Source organism: Palaemon carinicauda, chromosome 29 (genome assembly GCF_036898095.1).
Source record: "Palaemon carinicauda isolate YSFRI2023 chromosome 29, ASM3689809v2, whole genome shotgun sequence".
NCBI lineage: Eukaryota > Metazoa > Arthropoda > Malacostraca > Decapoda > Palaemonidae > Palaemon > Palaemon carinicauda.
In genome coordinates, this window is record NC_090753.1 from 97259286 (window position 1) to 97265426 (window position 6141).

A 6141-nucleotide genomic window follows, 5' to 3' on the forward strand; every position below is an offset into this window, starting at 1 on the left:
GTGAAGAAGCAAACTCATTTTCGTCATATACATCATTACGCGTAATTATTCAAATCTCATTTTCGTCTTGCATATTCATTCCTCCTAAGCCCATTTTGTCTTTCACCGTCATTCTAAACCACCATTACCTTTTAAACAATTATTCTTTAATTGTTAATAACCTCGGAAATAACTACATTTTGTGCGAAAGATTTAGGGAAATTATTAAAAAAAAAAAAAACGTATTTGAAACATGTTTCAAAGTTGACCGAAGCATACCCTTTTAAATCCTTATTTTTTGAGTGTTAATAAGATCAGAAATAGCCAAATTTTTTAGTGAAATTATCCTAAAATACCCGTATTTGAAACAGGTTTCAAAGTTGACCAAAACATACCCTTTTAAATCCTTATTCTTCGAGTTTTAATAAGCTTAGGAAAAGCTACATTTGTAGGGATATTATCCCTCCCAAAACCCGAATTTGAAACATGTTTCAAAGTTGAACAAAACATACAGTTTTAAATCCTTATTCTTCGAGTGTCAATAAGCTCAGAAATAGCCACATTCTTTAGGGAAATTATCCCCAAAAAATCCCTACTTGACACATGAATTAATTTAATTTTAATTTAAATGATAACGAATCAAAAGACTGGAAAAATCTTTGCATTTTAAGCTTACATATTCTTCTACTATCCTCCTTAATCAGTCGCTCCCCGCCTTACTCACAGTCCACTCTCAAATAATTATTCTTTAAATGTTAATAATCTCTGAAAAAGCAACTTTTTCCGCGAAAGGATTGTGTAAATGAACTGACTTAAGATAACAGGGAACTGCTTTTTCGAATTGGGGAATTCTAGATTTGAAGATTATGGTTTTTCATTTTGTCTGGAATCTTAATTATTTAGTGCTCATATTATTATTATTATTATTATTATTATTATTATTATTATTATTATTATTATTATTATTATTATATAAAGTACAACCCTAGTTGGAAAAGCAATATGCTATAAGCCCAAGAGCTCCAACAGGGAAAAGTAGCCCAGTGAGAAAAGGAAATAAAGGAAATGAATAAAGGATATAAGAAGTAATGAGCAATTAAAATGAAATATTCTAGAAATGAATTTATTAACAAAATTAAAACAGATATTTCATATATAAACTATAAAAGCACTTATGCCAGCCTGTTCAACATAAAAACATTAGTTGATATATATATATATATATATATATATTATATATATATATATATTATATATATATATATATATATGTGTGTGTGTGTATATATATATATATATATATATTGTGGTCACGCTGATCACTCCCAGTCTTATGGGTAGAAGGGAGAGAAAGTAGTCATACCCTGGTGTGAGGGACTTGGGTGTGTGCGCATATCTATCGAAATATTTACCGTTATACTAATACTAACAATGATAATTATTTCGATGATAATAATAGCTATAATAATAGCAACAATGCTAGCATAAACACTAAAAATATAATAATAAAAATGATAGAAATAATACACAAATATTAGTTATGTAAAACTCTAAATACCCAAAGATGCCAACAGACTTAGTCATACTGCTTATAATAAATTGATACTTGAAATGGAATAAGAACAGGCAATTACGACTAATTAATTATGGCATATTCGTCGAAAAGAACTAATTAAAAAATATCCAGTTATTATTATTATTATTATTATCATTATTATTATTATTATTATTATTATTATTATTATTATTATTATTATTATTACTTGCTAAGCTAAACCCCAAGTTGGAAAAGCGGCATGCTATAAGCCCGAGAGCTCCAACAGAGAAAATAGCCTAGTGAGGAAAGTAACTCAAGACAGTGGAAGACCATGGTACAGAGGCTAAATGACATTGTTTACTATATTGTGCAAGCTACCAGCATACAGAATAGCATAAATTAAATCATGTTAATGATGGTAGTATGATCAAAAGAAAATAAAAGTTAATTTTCATTTAGACTAACTCGATGAAAACCTACTTTTTATATAAATTTCTTTTAATATGTCGTTAGAACTCTTGTTAAAAGTACTGCCTAATGATTGGAAAAATAATATGAATTACACCTGTAGAGGTGGGTAGGTATCGGCCTCTGAAATGGAGAGAGAGAGAGAGAGAGAGAGAGAGAGAGAGAGAGAGATAGGGGGGGTTAATAAATGCTAATACATACAAACTCGTATATACATACATGAGTATGGCTGTGGACTTTTTGTGTGTGCATGTATTAGCATTTATATGAGAGAGAGAGAGAGAGAGAGAGAGAGAGAGTGAGAGAGAGAGAGAGAGATGCAGGTACCTGCATAACATATTTTATTCATCTCCAGAGTGGAAGCTGGGTGGTAAGGTGTTCTCCTCATTAGGGAAAGTGTAAAAAACAGTAATAATTAAATGCTAACAACGCCCTTTTTTGTCTGCTTAGTTGGTATAAACCTGTTTGCTCATTAACACACGTGTCAGGAGGTTCAAACCTATATTCATAATATTGTACAGTACATATTTACTTTGGGAGGTAGTGATAAACACAAGGTGACTAACAGTGTCTTTATATATATATATATATATATATATATATATACATATATATATATACATATATGTATATATCTATATACATTTATCTTATATGTATATATATATATGTATGTATATATATATATATAGAGAGAGAGAGAGAGAGAGAGAGAGGGAGAGAGAGAGAGAGAGAGAGAGAGAGAGACATATATACGAATATATGTGTATATATATATACAAGTATATAATTATATATTTATATATATATATATATATATACATATATATATATATATATATACATACACACACACACACACACAAATACATAAATCCACACATTCTGTTTATCAGTGATACTACACACCTCCCGTCCCCAGGCTCATCCAACATAACACTAAATCAGCAAGCCATTGAAAAATTCCTCCGCTGCCAACAAGGATTTTTGGAATTTTTGGGTAATGAAGTCGACTTTTTTTTCTCTCCTCTATTTACGTGAAAAGGTTAATTTTGCAGACGGGTAGATCTCCATTTTGACGAGGCTCGCTAATATTAGAAGCCGCTAATTATGCGTTGGGTTACATACTATTTTGAGGAATTCATTATTCCATCATCTCTCCTGCGTTGTAGCGTTCTTCTTCTTCTTCTTCTTCTTCTTCTTGTTTTTCATATCTTGAGTTCGTCTGGTGGGAGATTTTCAGTAGTCTGTATGTATGTTGTTTGTCTGTCTGTCTGTCTTTAGGGTTTTTTTGGATGATAATCTCTCTCTCTCTCTCTCTCTCTCTCTCTCTCTCTCTCTCTCTTTCTTTCTGCTTACTGATTAACCTATTTGTACTTCTGTTAAGGGTAATATCTGTAGAATTCCCCTACGAAGATTGACACCCAACTTAAAAAGCACTGTAGAAGACTCTCTCTCTCTCTCTCTCCTCTCTCTCTCTCTCTCTCTGTCTGTCTACTTACAGATTAACTTATCTGGCCTTCTGTTAAGTGTAATATCTTAACAATATCCTTAAGGAGACTGACATACGACTTCAAAAGCACTGTAGAAGATTCTCTCTCTCTCTCTCTCTCTCTCTCTCTCTCTCTCTCTCTCTCTCTCTAACTCAAACGTAAAGAACAAATACACAGATAATATTCCATTATTAGGTCGACTCGCTCTATGAGCTCTCAGGCTTATAGAACCAAGCTCATTTCCGTTTAGTTTTTTTTTCATAATCGCTCGCTCTGTCGGCTCTCTGAATAAAAGGGAGATCGAAGCACATATATGTAATTCCATTTGTAGCATTTCTGGAACAGAGTTAGTAGGTATGACATTCCTGAACAACTAATATTTAGATATTAGACGATAAAACTACATTCAAACACTACGGTATCTTGAATTCGAATACGCCAGTAGACTCTCTCTCTCTCTCTCTCTCTCTCTCTCTCTCTCTCTCTCTCTCTCTCCCGAATGACTTATACCAAACAAATTTCTACAGATCTTTATGATAAAAAGTACTGACGATGAAATGAACTTTTTTTCAAGTTTTATTTTGTTTTTCTTGATGTGATTTGAATATTTTCTGAGAATTCGACCATGTAAATAAGCTCCATTGAGGCTATAATAAGAATTTGGAGGCCTATTGGAAACGTCCTTGCCTGGCGATTTGTCGGACTGGGGTTAGAGTCCCATTTAAACTTGATAATTGCTTTTTGTGTCTATAACCTCACCATCCTTGCGAGCTAAAGATGGAGGGTTTGGGGGAGCCAATAGATCTACCTGCTGAGCCCTCACCAGCCATTGCCTGGCATTCCCTGGTCCTAGGTTGATGTAGAGGGCCCTTGAGCGCTGATCATATGTATATATGATCAGTCTCTAGGACATTGTCGCTGCCCCTTGCTTCTGCCATTCATGAGGGACCTTTAAACCTGAGTTTTCATTTTCTATGGAAATTAAAGTATTAAAGGTTTAAAGTTTTAAAGGCTGTCATGAATGGCAGGGGCAAGGGACAGTGTCATTGCCCTATTGAGCAGGACAATGCCCTAGAGACTGACCTTAGACCATCAAATGAAGGACATACTCCTGCTTACAGAGTGCCATCAAAACCATTTTGTCTTAACTGAACCCGATTTTCGTTTGCATTGATATGGAAGCTTTAGGCTTTACTAGGCTAAACAATAACATTGGCATCAATAAATACTTTACTTTCACGGTTTTAGAAATAATAAAAAGTTTAGTAAATTTGCAAAATCATTAGTTTCATGAAAAAAAAAAACTTTTGTAAATTTGCAAAATCATTAGTTTCATGAAAAAAAAAAACTTTTGTAAATTTGCAAAATCATTAGTTTCATGAAAAAAAAAACTTTTGTAAATTTGCAAAATCATTAGTTTCATGAAAAAAAAAACTTTTAAATTTGCAAAATCATTAGTTTCATGAAAAAACTTGTAAATTTGCAAAATCATTAGTTTCATGGAAAAAAATATTTTGTAAATTTGCAAAATCATTAGTTTCATGAAAAAAAAAACTCTTGTAAATTTGCAAAATCATTAGTTTCATGAAAAAAAAAACTTGTAAATTTGCAAAATCATTAGTTTCATGAAAAAACTTGTAAATTTGCAAAATCATTAGTTTCATGAAAAAAAACTTTTGTAAATTTGCAAAATCATTAGTTTCATGAAAAAACACTTTTGTAAATTTGCAAAATCATTAGTTTCATGAAAAAAACTTGTAAATTTGCAAAATCATTAGTTTCATGAAAAAAAAAATATTTTGTAAATTTGCAAAATCATTAGTTTCATGAAAAAAAAAATCTTTTGTAAATTTGCAAAATCATTAGTTTCATGGGAAAAAACTTGTAAATTTGCAAAATCATTAGTTTCATGAAAAAAAAACTTGTAAATTTGCAAAATCATTAGTTTCATGAAAAAAAAATCTTTGTAATTGCAAAATCATTAGTTCATGGAAAAAAACTTGTAAATTTGCAAAATCATTAGTTTCATGAAAAAAAAACTTGTAAATTTGCAAAATCATTAGTTTCATGAAAAAAAAAAACTTGTAAATTTGCAAAATCATTAGTTTCATGAAAAAAAAACTTGTAAATTTGCAAAATCATTAGTTTCATGAAAAAAAAAACTTGTAAATTTGCAAAATCATTAGTTTCATGAAAAAAAAAACTTGTAAATTGGCAAAATCATTAGTTTCATGAACAAAAAAACTTTTGTAAATTTGCAAAAATCATTAGTTTCATGAAAAAAAAAATTGTAAATTTGCAAAATCATTAGTTTCATGAAAAAAAAAACTTTTGTAAATTTGCAAAATCGTTAGTTTCATGAAAAAAAAACTTGTAAATTTGCAAAATCATTAGTTTCATGAAAAAAAAAATATTTGTAAATTTGCAAAATCATTAGTTTCATGAAAAAAAAAATCTTTTGTAAATTTGCAAAATCATTAGTTTCATGAAAAAAAAATCTTTTGTAAATTTGCAAAAATCATTAGTTTATTTGGATTTGTTAACAAAACAGTTTAGTTTAATGGTTTTAAAAGTTAAAATATAGTAAATTTTCAAAATCGTTAGTTGTTACGGCTTTTGAAAACTAAATTAGTTTTTATAAATTAAAAAAAAAATAGTTTCCTT

The 6141-nt window shown here is 30.1% G+C and overlaps 1 protein-coding gene across 1 annotated transcript in view; it reads left to right on the forward strand.

The window, feature by feature from the left end:
* Positions 1-6141, forward strand: part of LOC137622741 (guanylate cyclase 32E-like) — a 380169-nt gene that overhangs the window by 223577 nt on the left and 150451 nt on the right. The window lies entirely within an intron of this gene.